Source organism: Diospyros lotus, chromosome 1, assembly GCF_014633365.1.
Source record: "Diospyros lotus cultivar Yz01 chromosome 1, ASM1463336v1, whole genome shotgun sequence".
Taxonomy (NCBI): Eukaryota; Viridiplantae; Streptophyta; class Magnoliopsida; order Ericales; family Ebenaceae; genus Diospyros; species Diospyros lotus.
This window is the reverse complement of record NC_068338.1, coordinates 22405442-22419714: the sequence shown is the minus strand read 5'-3', so window position 1 is coordinate 22419714 and position 14273 is coordinate 22405442. Positions and strand designations below refer to the sequence as shown.

Here is a 14273-nt window from a genome sequence, read left to right as displayed (position 1 = left end):
TGGGATAAAAGCTGGATATGTTATTGTTGAGGGATCACAACAAATCAGTCAGTCAATTCAAACAGTGCCAACTGATCATCCATGAGGTGTATCACTCGTAGAAACTGGCGGGTTCATACATGCGCTAACATTTCATCACAGTGAAGACTTCAAAATAATTTTTAATAGTTGAGATACCGAATCTTGATGTTTTTCTGGGACTAAATGCCATTCGTCATGTGTATTATGCTGATGAAAAATAGTGCAAATTAAAATATTCCATAATCTGAATTGCAAACAAATAAATACAGTTTGGACTGAAAATAATTTATTTATATATCAATCCATGAATATTACTTAAAATATAAAAAAAAATGCACAAGATTTAAAAATGTTGAAGCCATAAAAATACCCTTATGCTTTACCAAAAACACCATTTGGCACCTTGAACTTTTAAAATATTCCACAAGAGACTTATACTCCCAAAAAGTAGAACTATTAAATACCTTTAAACATAGCAACACAGATAGTTTGGAAGCATGAAATGTACGCACAGATGACTCACATACACACACACACACACACTTATATACACAAGGCACGTGACGCGCCCCTATTGGCCTAGTCCACGAGCGCCCCTTACTAAATGCGCTCACTAGCATGTGCTTTTTCACAATTTGTTAATTATATAAAAAAGTGTTTAATAGTTTCACCTATTGGGAATAAAAGTGTCTAATGGGATGTTTTGAAAGTTCAAGATGCCACATGACATTTTTGCTAAAATACAAAGGTATTTTTATGCCTTCACTCATTTAAAAACTAAAATATAAGAGGAACCCATAAAACTCAAAATTCAGAATGTTACTGCTTATTCACTCCTCGATTTATTTGCAAAAAGAATCCAAACATAACTGCTTTGTCTATCTATCTGCCTTGCTGGCAACAATAGTCTTGGAATGTTCAAGCAGGCAGAAATCTTATGCGGAGAAGCTCATCTTCGTTCCCCGTAAGCCCTCACTGCCCTCTGAAAACCCTAAATTTCAAGATCTGCCATCTGGACCCACTCGTGCACTGAATCACCTTCTCCACATCAAGATCGAGCCTGTCAATAGGCGGCCCAAGAAGGAGGTGAGCAAGGAAGCTCTTATCGCCGCCAAGGAGCTCAAGAAGATGCAGTCCTATCTTGTGTGGTTTGAGCCGTTCATGAAGTCCCACGTTTCTTGCCTCCTCAAGTTCGATCTCGTCACCGTCCTCACCAAGCTCTAAAGATAGAACCTCGTCTTTCTCTCCTTGACGGTTTTCCAACTCTTTCTTCTTTTTCTCCATTACTTGCATTGTTGTTTGGTTGTTGAGATAATCTACCAATTAAAAGATGAAGCTTGACTCTTAGAATTTATTGGGGATAAGGACACGTAATTGCAACATATTAGCCAATTTTTTTGGTTTATTATCGTCATCTAGTCTTGCCCTGTTTCTTGGACAAATTTTATTTGCTTTCCTTGTTAGGATTGTTTTGTTTTGAGTTCTATCAACTTTTGGTTCATATTCACTGAAATACTGCTGTGTAAGTGTTGTTTCGTTTTCATGTCTCTGTGTCAAATATGTGAGGTTTACATAGGATAGTAAGTAGACAGAAAGAAATGCTCTAATAGCCGACTTTAAAGGTGCGCATTGGAAGCTCACAACTAACGTTACTTTTTGTCTAAATTTCCAATGACTCAATGAGAGATTAAGCCCCTAATATTATCACTGCCATGAGTAGAGATGTTAGAATGCCTTGCATTTATATCCTTCATATCTGTCATATAACACTCAAATATTCTCTATGCTATTCAAATAGCCATGATGACATTAATAGAGCTGCAATGATCAACAAACTTAACGCTAGGTTTCTGTGTAATTTATGAATATCACTAGAGGTGTTGTTTTGGATGCTGCCACTTCTGGAACACTCCAAAACATCTAATATTTGTTCAAACTCGTGATATTACTTTTTTAAAAGTATATAGAACTAGGAACTCTTTGGAAACACTTGGCCAGTGTACAAACTCACTATTTGCTAAATACATTCATGAAACTCGCTATGAGTTATAGAATCCAGTGACTAAAATAAAATAATAGTGCTATTATTAATTTCTTTCCCCCCACATAGTGGGATAAAGTCTTGGTATGTTGTTCTTGTTTGAATAGAGTTCCAGTGTACCTAACTAATCTTTTTGCCAAATTTTCTATTAAGTTACCTGTTTGGTAGAAAGCTTATTTAGCCTTGTAATATGGTTTCCTTCATCAATAAATAATTTATTGCAATACCAAGTATCCCTTACTTGTTACTTTGAATTGCTTGCTTGCTTTGGGCCTAGTTGACTTGATTCTTATTTGATTTCTTGAGCAAACTTGTGGAACACATTGCTAGACTAGTTGGGGTGGGGTCTACATTGTTAATTCAAAATAAGTGTTATAGAGATATCATAAGCAACTACTTCTATGAATTATTGAACAATGGACTTACAAAGCCGTTATGATGTTTAGAAATTCCAATATTTCAAGTAAAGTTGTGAAAAACATGAAAAGAATACCATAATTATTATTATTATTATTTTTTTTTTTGGTATACTAAACAATAAATAAACATAAAATTAAAATTTATAGTAATAGAGGCTAATTTCCTTACAAAAGAATAACTGTGGATGAAGATGATTAGAGTACTAAAATTCATGTAATTGATAAGAGAATTAAGGGTTGTAATGATGATAGAGCCTTTATTGATTGGGAGATTGACTTTGGCTTGTTCGCCCAGTTTTATGAATATTAAAATTACTTGAAAATTTATAATGAGGTGAACTTTGGTCACAACTGCAAGGTTGCTCTTTTTTGATTGGAAGGCCATGAGTTTGAGTTGTAGAAACCAACTTTCTACTAAAAAGCAAATGAAAGGTTGCATAAATACAACCCTCTCTCAAGTCTTGCAAAGCAAAGGGCTTCATGCATTGGAGATGCTCTTTATTTAAAAATTATAACATTATGATAACTAATTTTAATGAATTCAAGACAATGGTAGTATGGTTTAGATAAATCATAATGAGTATATATTTAAATAAATCATAATTTTAAAGCTGTTATGGATTCATCTCGGTGTATTTAAATAAATCAAAATGAGTATATATTTAAATGGTTGAGTTTGTTGATTAATGTTAAATGTAGAAATAATAATTTTTAAGATAAAGTTAACATATTATCTATCAGTTTAAACTTTTAGTGTCAATTCCTCCAGCTCAGTATGTCGTCTCCTACGCAACCATTTGACGCCACCTTGTATACTTGTTGAAGTCTCAACCCCAAGTCCCATTGTGCACACCTCCACATAACTATCGAGAACTTGGTTGTAAGCTAACTAGCACACCATTGGAACCAAATTGGAAGGATAAAGAGGGTGGAACAGAGGGTCCAGTAGATAGAGAAAGATACCAATGATTAGTGGGCAAATTGATCTATTTTTCCCTTATACGACTGGATATAGCTTATGCAGTGAGTGTACTGAGTCAATTTATGCATTCATCCACTAGCAAACACCTTAAGGGGTGTGTGAAATAATTTGGCTTGAAAAACTATTGGAAGACTTAAAGATGTCAATAACTACTCCTACCAAGTTATACAGTGCCAACAAATCAACAATAAACATTGTGAATAATCCGGTACAACATGAACAGATGAAACACGTGAGGATTGATCGCCACTTTGTTAAACAAGAAATTGAAGACGGAGGGATTAATCTTACCTATATTCCTATTGGTTCACAAGAAGCTGATATTCTTACCAAAGTAATGGCTAAACAAGGGTTTGAATTGATTAGAGACAAACTGGGAATGAGAGACATCTATTCACCAGCTTGAGAGGGGGGGGAGAGTGTTGAAGAAAGGGGATACGAAAATATTTGTTGTTGTACCAAAGGGAGATAGGATGATAAGAAGAGGTTTGAAAGATTTAAAATTAAAGCAAGTTGAGATGATAAAGAAGGGATAAGAAGTTTGAGATAAAGTAGCTCCATAAAGATAGGATAGGACTATTACTTAAGTTTAAATCGTATCTTATATCTTATCTGTTGTATCCAATTTAAATTTGTATCTTGTATTCTTGTATTCTAGGAGAAAATCGAGGTCTGCTCATGTATAAATACCTCATCTACGTGCAATGCAAATTGAGAAAGTAGTTCATTTGTTCATCTCCAATTATCCCTAAGGTGTTCCTACTTAGGTTTCTCATGTTATTTTAGGTTTGTTGTTTTTGGCTACTTGTACAGATATGGTCCATAGTGCTTTTAAGATAGATTTATTTTGGATGTTTTTGTGTTCTCCTCTGAAGGGGTTAGGATTCAATTTTTCCTTGGTGAATGGAATGATTGTGCAACCATATTATGTGAAATTTTTGTTTTTCTTTACCACACTAGATGACCAATAATGATTTCATCGTTTCAGGAAACCATTTCTTCTTTAGCTTCTCTTCTCTGCAAGTAGTAACTCAGCCTTCTCAATTGCCCTTGTCACTCTATTGATACACAAGGGATTGGATCCACACTTGAAATGATTATGAAACCACTCTTGAATCGCTGCCTCCACTTGCACCATCGTGAGCTCATCAAACTTTTCTTCTCAAAACTACCAGCCAATTCCAGTGTCACCGACTATCTACAGGAAGCAGAATTCTGGATAAGATCCCTATGTGAAAAACCTAATCCCTAATTTGATGATGCGGTTTCACTTTTCAGCCAACTCATTGATTTAAATCTCATTCCTTCGCATCCCACATGCAATTTCCTTGTTCGAGCCCTTGCCAAGTCGGAGAACCACAATTTGACTCTCCAAGTGTACAATACAATGAGCCATGTTGGCATTTCCACTGGTTTTCTAACTCTGAGTGCTGTGATTGACTGCTTTGTGAATACACATCAGGTTGAATTTGCTTTTGGGGTATTGAGTCTGATGGTCAAGCGTGGTTTTAGTGTTACTGTATACAATGTGAATATTGTATTGAAGGGCTTGTATCGAAATGGCAAGGTTGTTGAGGCAATGGAGCTTTTTCGACAACTGCGTAGAGGTTGTATCTCATTTGATATTGTTAGCTTTAATACACTTATAAGGGGACTTTGCAAGGCAAAAAACATGGAAGGAGCTCTGAAATTAAGAGATGAGATGGAGGTAACAAATTGTAGCCCCAATTTGACTACGTACACCATTTTGCTGGATGGATTATGCAAAGAGGGTAGAATGGACGAAGTTATGAGATTGTTCAAGGAGATGGGGATGAATGGATTGGTTGCTGATGTTGTTGCCTATGGGACACTTATAAGTGGTTTCTGCCATAGATGGGATGTTATTAGGGGCAAGGAACTCTTTAATGAAATGTTGGCACAAGGAATTTCCCCAAATATGATCGCATATAGTTGCCTGTTAGATGGTCTGTGTGGGATAGGTTAATGGGAGGAAGCAACAACAATATTGAACTCTATGATGGAACGAGGGGTTCGGCCTGATATTGTCACTTACACAAGTTTAATTGGTGCTATTTGTAAGGATGGGAGAGCCAGCAAAGCTATCAAGTTATTTGATTTGATGCTAGAGAAGGGTGAAGAGCCGGGTGTTGTAACGTACAATGTTCTAATAAATGGATTGTGCAAGGAAGATTTGGTAAGCGATGCTTCTAAAATATTTGAAATGATGATTGAGAGGGGGAAGAAGCCTGATGTGGTTACTTACAACAATTTAGCCACGGGACTTTGCAAAAATGGGAAGGTTAATCAGGCAATCATTCTTTTTGATATGATGTTGAAAGACAATAACTATGTTAAACCAGATGTATACACACTTAGTGTGCTAATCCAAGGGCTTTGCAAAGAAGGTCGTCTTGATGAAGCTGTGGAGATTCACCATAAGATGGTTGTGGATGGGAACATCTGTGACAACGTAGCTTATACTTCGCTGATTCAGGGCTGTCTAAAGGAAGGGAATGTTGAGAAAGCTATGGGGTTTTGGAAACAGGTGCTCCAGTCAGGGCTAACTCTAGATTCATTCATGTATAGTGTTATGATAAATGGATTCTGTAAATTGCATATGGCTAATATAGCGATAGGGATTCTTAAAAAAATGAGAGCTTCTGGGCTTTACCCTACCTTGTTTAGCTACAATCAACTGATAGCAACTTTGTGCAAAGAAGCCAGCTTGGTGCAGGCAAGAGGACTGTTTGATGAGATGAGGAGTTTGGACTGTGAACCTGATGTTGTGTCATTTAATATAATAATTGACGCAACTCTCAAAGCAGGGGATATTCAATCTGCCAAAGGAGTACTTGAAGACATGCTTTAAAGGGGTTTGGCCCCTGATGCTGTGACCTTTTCCATATTAATAAATAGGTTTTGCAGGGCTGGCCAGTTGGATGATGCTAAGAGTGTTCTGGAGAAAATGATTGCTCATGGCTTTAAACCAGATGCCTACGTATTTGATTCTCTTCTTAAGGGTTTTTATTCATGGGGTGAAAAGGAAGAAATCATTCACCTGCTTCATAAAATGGCTGCTCTGGGTGCTTTTCTCGACCTAGTAATAACTTCAACCATCTTGACGTGTCTTACATCTGAAGATCTCAAAGATCCTGATGTTGTAAAGCTTTTGTCAAGTTTTCCTCAGCAAACTTCACCGAAGGATAAAGCATCACACGAAACTCCAAAAATTCATCCTAGCCAACAGCTAAGCCCTGCCTGATTATTTTTGCATCTATTTTATAATGCTTGCTTGCTTGTTGGTGGTCCTAACAGGAATAACCACAATATACAGTTTTCCTTCTTTATATTATTGACTTTTTTTTCCCATTGTTGTATTAATGTTGACAGGTCAGGATGCATTTTGTAATTTTCTTTTTCGGATTATAACATGGCACTGTATTGTACAATGCAGGTGAGATTATCCTTTTGATTTTGATCAGCAACACCATCTAGATCTTTAGCTCTGTAAGGTAGAGTCGAGTACGTATACTTAGCTCTTTAATTATCTTAATTCTGAATGACGGGACCCGCTAAATGAATTAGAGTTCTTTTCATAGCCATTTGTTGAAACATGCCACTGTTAGTTTATTTAGTCTCTTTATTTATTTTGATTTTTTTTGTATATATATATTTTGTGAGGGCTTCTGTCTAAGGATATACTCAATTGCTCTAATCGACCCTATAGCAGACTCAGTCAATATACAAACACACGTTAACATATATATATAAATATAATGCTATACGCATTTAACATATATGTAAATATTTTTTAGAATATATATTCAATATATATATAAAGTTTAATAATTGTAAATTTAAATATTTAAGAAAGTTAATTTGTTTCATTAATAATATATTTTCTGGCCCCGTAGAAGTTGAAAATTCCTACTTCTGCCTAATTCTGTTGTATGACAAAAAAAAAATATTTTTTTTTGTTTTTGACAATATTTCTAAATATTAGGCAAATAATATAAAAATAGATAAAAAAACGTAAATTATAAAAAAAAAAAAATTCCCTGACCATGCAGCACCAAAGAGAAGAATTTTTTAAAAATGTTATAATTTTTTAAATAATTAATAAAATTTTAAATTATTTAACAAATTACTATTCTTCTTCTAACTCAATATATATGCTACGTTAGAACTAATGAGAAAGAGTATTATGCTGATGAAAAATAGTGTAAATTAAAATATTTCATAATTCGATTTGCAAAAAGATAAATACAATCTGGATTGAAAATAATTTATTTATATATTAATACATGAATGTTATTTTAAATATAAAAAAAACATAAGATTTAAAAAATTAAAATATGAGTAGCTCATAAAACGCAAAATTGAGAGTGGAGTAGGGATAAATGCTTATTTAACTCCTCGGTCTATCTATTTGCCTTGCTGGCAATGACAGTCTTGGAATGCTGCGAGCGGGCAGAAATCTTATGCGGAGATGCTCATCTTCATTCCCTGCAAGCCCTCACTGCCCTCTTAAAACCCTAGATTCCGAGATCTGTTGTCCAGATCCGCTCACGCGCTGCATCACCCTTTCGGCATCAAGGCCGAGCCTATCGATATGGCGGCGCAAGAAAGAGATGAGCAAGGAAGTACTTATCGCCGTCAAGGAGCTCAAGAGGCTGTAGTCCTATCCTGTGCTGTTCGAACGGTTCATGAAGTCCCATGATTCTCGCCTCCTCAAGTCCGACCTCATAGCCGTCCTCGCCAAGCTCAAGAGACAGAACCTCGTCTTTCTCTCTTTGAAGGTTTTCCAACTCTTATTCTTTTTCTTCGTTACTTGCATTGTTGTTTGGCTGCTGAGATAATTTACCAATTAAAATATTAAGCCCGACTGTTAGAATTTAATGGGAATAAGGACACAGTTGCAACAGATTAGCCATTTTTCATTGGTCAATTCTGGTAATCTAATCTTGCACTGTTTCTTGGACAATTTTTTTTTTTTTACATGTTAGGGTTGCTTTGTTTTGAGCTCTATCAACATTTAGTTCTTATCCCGCGAAAATACTTCTGTGCGAGTGTTGTTTCATTTTCATGTCTTTGTGTCAAATGTGCAAGGTGTATGTAGGATAGTAAGTAGACAGAAAGAAATGCTCTGGTAGCTGAATTTGAAGGTGCGCATTGGAAGCTCACAGCTAACATTGCTTTTGTCTAAATTCTACTTTGTTAATTTTTCAACTTTTTCCTCCACCTTTCGAAAGACTCAAGGAAGGATTAAGCCCCTAATATTATCATTGCCATGAATAGATATGTTAGAATGCCATGCATTTATATCATTCATATATGTCATATAACACTCAAATATTCTTTATGCTATTCAAATAGCCATGATGACATTAACGAAGGTGCAACTGTCAACAAACTTGATGCTAGGTTTGTGTCATTCACGAATATTGCTAGTGGTGCTGTTTTGGATTCTGCCACTTCTGAAACACTCCAAAACATCTAGTATTTGTCCAAACTTGTGATATTACTTTTTTAAAATTATTTAGAACTAAGAACTCTTTGGAAACACTCTACGAACTCATTATTATTGCTAAATACATTCATGAAACTCGCTCTGAGCTATAGAACCCCAGTGATAAAAATAAAATATAGTGTTATTATCAATTCCTTTTCTTTTAAACTTTTCAACTATGCAAAATAACTTTCCTTCTTTTTTTTTTGGTTTGTTATGAAAAGAGTTCTGACACCCCACATAGTAGGATAAAGTCTTGGCATGTTGTTCTTGTTTGACTAGAGTTCCAGTGTACTTAACTAATCTTTTTCCCAAATTTTCTTTAAAGTTACCTGCTTGGTAGAGCGTAATATGGTTCCTTCATCAATAAATAATTTATTGCAATACCAAGTATCCCTTACTTGTTACTTTGAATTGCTTGCTTGCTTTGAGCCCAGTTGACTTGATTCTTATTTGTTTTCTTTAGCAAACTTGTGGAACAGATTGCTAGACTAGTTGGGGTGGGGTCTAAATGGTTAATTCAAAAAAAGTGCTATAGAGATATCATAAGCAACTCCTTTTATGAATTATTGAACAATGGACTTACAAAGCTATCGTCATGTTTAGAAATCTCAATATTTCAAGTAAAGTTGTGAAAAACATGAAAATGATGCTAGAGTTAAATTTTTTTTTGCTATACTAAACAATAATTATAAGCAAAGTTTAAATTTATAATAATGGAGGAAGGCTAACTACTTTACAAAAGAATAATTATAGATAAAGATGATTAGAGTGCTAGAATTCTTGTATCTGATCCTACCTAGGAGAATTAAGGGTTGTAATGATGATAGAGCCTTTATTGATCGAGAGATTGACTTTGGCTTGTTGCCCACCTTTATAAATATCAAAATTAATTAAAAAATTATAATGAGGTGAAGTTTGGTCACAATGTTAAGGTTGCTCCTTTTTGATTGGAAGGCCATCAGTTTGAGTTGTAAAATTAATTAAATATTTGATTGTTGCCATCGTAATTTTTAAAGCTATCATGAATGCATCTATTTGCATTTAATTAAATCATAATGAGTATATATTTAAATGGTTGAATTTGTTGATTATGTTGAGTGTAAAAATAATAATATAAAAATAAAGTTAACGCTCTATCTATCACTTAAACTTTTAAATGATATAACGGTCAACTTTTCAACATAATATCAGAGTAGGCAAGGGTTATAAGTTTGTACCTCATCCTTAACTAAATATTTAAGTAGTTGAATGTGCTTGGATCAATTATATAATGAAGTTCTAGCCACAGATGAGGGGAGTGTGTTAAAAGTTAAGATATATATATATATATATCTATAAAAGATAAAGTTAACCCTCTATTTACTAGCTTAAACTTTTAGATGGCATGTTGGTTAGTAATTCAATGGTAACATGTATAATTGTTTGTTTGCAAAGTAGTGTTAGAATTAGAGAGGAGAAAGGAGTAGTCATTGTATAAGTAATGCATGGAGAAAGTACAAGTTAGTTTTTTTACTCTTTAGTATTTAACATGAAAAGGAAATCAAATAAAGTTGGAAAAAATGCTCCTAAGCTTCTGATCCCCTAAGAAAAAACCTGAAACGTTGTGTAGTATGGTATGGGCATTACTGCTCAGTAAGTCCCACATGCAACATGCAAGACACAAATGCAATCCGTAGTCATCCAAAGCCTCTCTAAGGCTTCCAACCTAACTTCATCAGTTTTTATCAAGGTAGCAAACTTAACTTTGTCATCTTGTTAATGACCACCACAAACTAATTCCCACTAAGGCGGCAATCCTCTCAAGATGAGTTTTAGACTTTTTGTTAGAACTATTTCGTAAATTTATAAATTTGAGTTTAGTTTTAGTTATCAATACAATATTATTGTAATATAATATATTAAATATGATGTTATATTATGTAATATAATGTTATATTAATCTTGTCATTTTTAATATACTAATAATTTAATCTAACTTTATACTAATAAAATTATAATAATGTGTTTTAGTTATGATATGATATTATCTTATATTATGATGTTATGTTGTATAATATTAATGTAATGTTATTTTTATATGATATTATACAATATTGTAATATAATTGTAAAATACTAGTATTATTGATAATATTAATAATATCATAAAAGTAGAAGACTTCAGCTCGCCCAGCTTGCCTCAACCTCACCAAGAGGTTAAACTTGAACCCTTAAACTCGCCTGTACTTGGTTGAGTTGAGAACACTACCATTGGACCAAACAACTAATTTATTGAGTTTGGCTTCAAACTCTCCTCAACTTGCCTTGAAACTCAAAACCAAACAGGGTTTTATTTTCATGAATGAAACATGTTGGGAGCTTAAATACTTGATGTGAATGGACGTAATCCTTGTCTTAGGGACAAGGTGTGAACTGATATTGGGATATCTATGGCTTTATCTTGCATCAATGTAAGTTCTCAGACTCACTTCATTTGTATGAATGGCATTGGCAGAGTATGTCAAGCCCCAAGACTTGAGGAGGGACAATTATGGAAATCAAATGGTTTGAACATAATAGAATGAGAAAGAGAGATCGAAAACAAGAGAGAAAGAGAGAGAGAACGAGAGAGATATGATATGGAATAAAAACTTCTGTATTCTTTGATACCCATTCCATTCTGCCGAAGGTCTCTTTTATAGAGCCTCTAGCCACATCATCACCTGTTATCCAACCATCCACCTAACCTAACGGCTATGCTAGCTGTTGTACAATGAGTTATTCCCTTTTCCTGCCTAACCTCGTAACCCCTTTCAGTTACCCACCTAACAACTTATACACCTAGAATTTCCCCCCAATACAAGCATACCCCTAGGGTCATGACAGAGTATGATATAGTTTGAGAAGGTGTGATTTTGTGATGCATCGCTATTTTATGTTGGATTAATGTCGTTGTTAATAGGCATTAGTGACCAGTGCATATGGGTCTCCAAGGTGGGATATGTTCATAGAGGACCATCGCCTTAGCGGAAATCAGTTTGTGGTGTTAATTATCAAGTTGAGAATACTGGTTTTGCCATCTTGATGAAAAATAGTGGGGTTTGGTTGGAAGCCTTGGAGAGGCTTGGGATAAGCATGAGTCGCATTATGTCTTCAATGCCACATGGGAATCTTACCAAGCCATTGTGCTCATACCATACTACACAGTGTTTCATGATTGTTGTGAGGAGATTAGGAGCTTAGAAGCATGAAAATATGCATATTTGGTTTATATTGTGCATTTGGGAGGTTGATAGTGTAGATCTCGAAATTTTGATGTTGTTGTGCATTACAATGAAGTCCTTGCTTTAGAGTGATTGAGGTTGAAATTGGGAAGAAAAAATGCGTTACGGGAACGACGGTCACTAAGATAGGTGATTGAATCAGGTCCTATAGACCAATAGGCGAGGATAAGGTGATTGAAGAATTGCCAGACGGATGAATCTGCACCTGATGCTTTTGAAATGGCACCTTATGGATCACCTGATGCGTTGAGTTGAGAGTTTTCATGAAACGAGAACTGTTTTGACAAACCCAACTTAAAAATAGTATGCTCATGTATAAATGGAGGTTTTGGGGATAACCTTAATAAACTCCAGCTCAACCCATCATGCACTGAAAGACCAGATGGGCTAATAGAGCTGCAAGATTCTTTGGGATAACTTCCATCGTGCAATATTTGGTTAAAGTGCAAGCAGGGTTTACATTGAAGAAAAATAATGTTTGGAAAGGGAAATTTTTTACATTAATTCCTCTTAATCTCCAACCTACCCCTCTAATTATCCCTTAGTTTGGATAATGTAATTACGAGCTGTTGCTGACATGCTCATGTCCATAAAGAAATAGTTCAACATTTTTTTGCTCTAATTCATATCTTATTTTGCAGTTGTAAGATGCGGTGCGTAAAGAAATATGGTACCGACCAGACATGTTTTTCTACAGAGACATGCTTATGATGCTTGCAAGGAACAAGAAAGTGGATGAAGCAAAGAGAGTCTGGGAGGATCTGAAGCAAGAGGAGGTTCTTTTCGACCAGCATACATTTGGGGACATTATTAGGGCCTTTCTTGATAATGGCTTGCCCTCAGAGGCAATGGACATATATGATGAAATGAGAAGATCTCTTGAATCTCCACTATCTTTGCCATACCGAGTCATATTGAAGGGGCTCATTCCATACCCAGAACTGAGGGAGAAAGTGAAGGATGACTTCTTAGAGCTTTTCCCAGATATGGTTGTGTATGGCCCACCTGAAGACCTCTTTGAGCATCAGGAGCGGAGAAGGGAAAGCGAAGAGGATTAATGTGAGCAAATCATTGTACTGGACTATACCTGGGGAGCGACCATTCCAGCTAGTTGATAGCACTCAATGCCACATATTGGGCAAGAACCAGAAGTTATAGAGTTACCTCCAAAGCTCCCCCGCTAGTACATAATTTGAGTAGAAAACTGGGTGCGGATTTGCATGAACTAAAAGGACGTGATGATATAAACACTCTTTTATGCGGTCAGCGACCTCCTTTTGCAGTTTGAATGTTTTGTTTGAAATTATATTTGGAGATTGGCCTGACATTTCTTCTATTATTAAATTCAATATTATGAAGTGAGCCTTTGAGAAATTTGGTTTTTTGGGTTCTGTAAATCAGTAGGATTGATTGTGCTTCATTTTGACAATGTTGACAGATTGACACATTCCCAATGTGAGCATGATTTTAAGATTACTTGTTAATTTGCATATTCTTCTTTTCTCTTGCCATTTGGCTTATGTTTACTTTGGTCATATTGTTCTTATATTGAAAATTAAACCTTCTGCATTTAGGTTTTCAAATTAGCATTGTATGGAACAGAACAAAAAATTATAAAAAAAGAATTGAGAAATAAATTTTATGAAGAATATGTCACCATATGGATTAACATTAACTGGAGGTTGCACCACCTACATTTCCACCAGTAAGAGGGACGGATAAAATACAAAACATTAATAGGGAAAATTCATTTAAGTAATTCGTTATTGTAATTGTCACGAGGCTGGCAGTTGTGTCTCCGTGCAGCGCCTCGCTTGACCATGTGAGGCAAATAAGAAATCTGTATTGTGACGTGCCTGCATGCATAACCATATATCAGTAAAGAGTTCTATTACGGCCAGAAAATCTTATCAAGAGACTTACATAATAGGGTTGAAAAGACTAAAATACTCTCATTCCTAATGCAAATTTGCAAGGATGCCACTACACAGCTTCGCCTCTCTCCTCCCCCCTTCCCCCATGGCCGCGCGACT

General features: G+C 35.3%; 1 pseudogene; it reads left to right on the top strand.

Moving 5' to 3' along the window:
* The first annotated feature begins 5483 nt into the window (after positions 1-5483).
* LOC127809786 (pentatricopeptide repeat-containing protein At4g28010-like) lies at positions 5484-13298 on the top strand (annotated as a pseudogene).
* Positions 13299-14273: the final 975 nt, after the last annotated feature.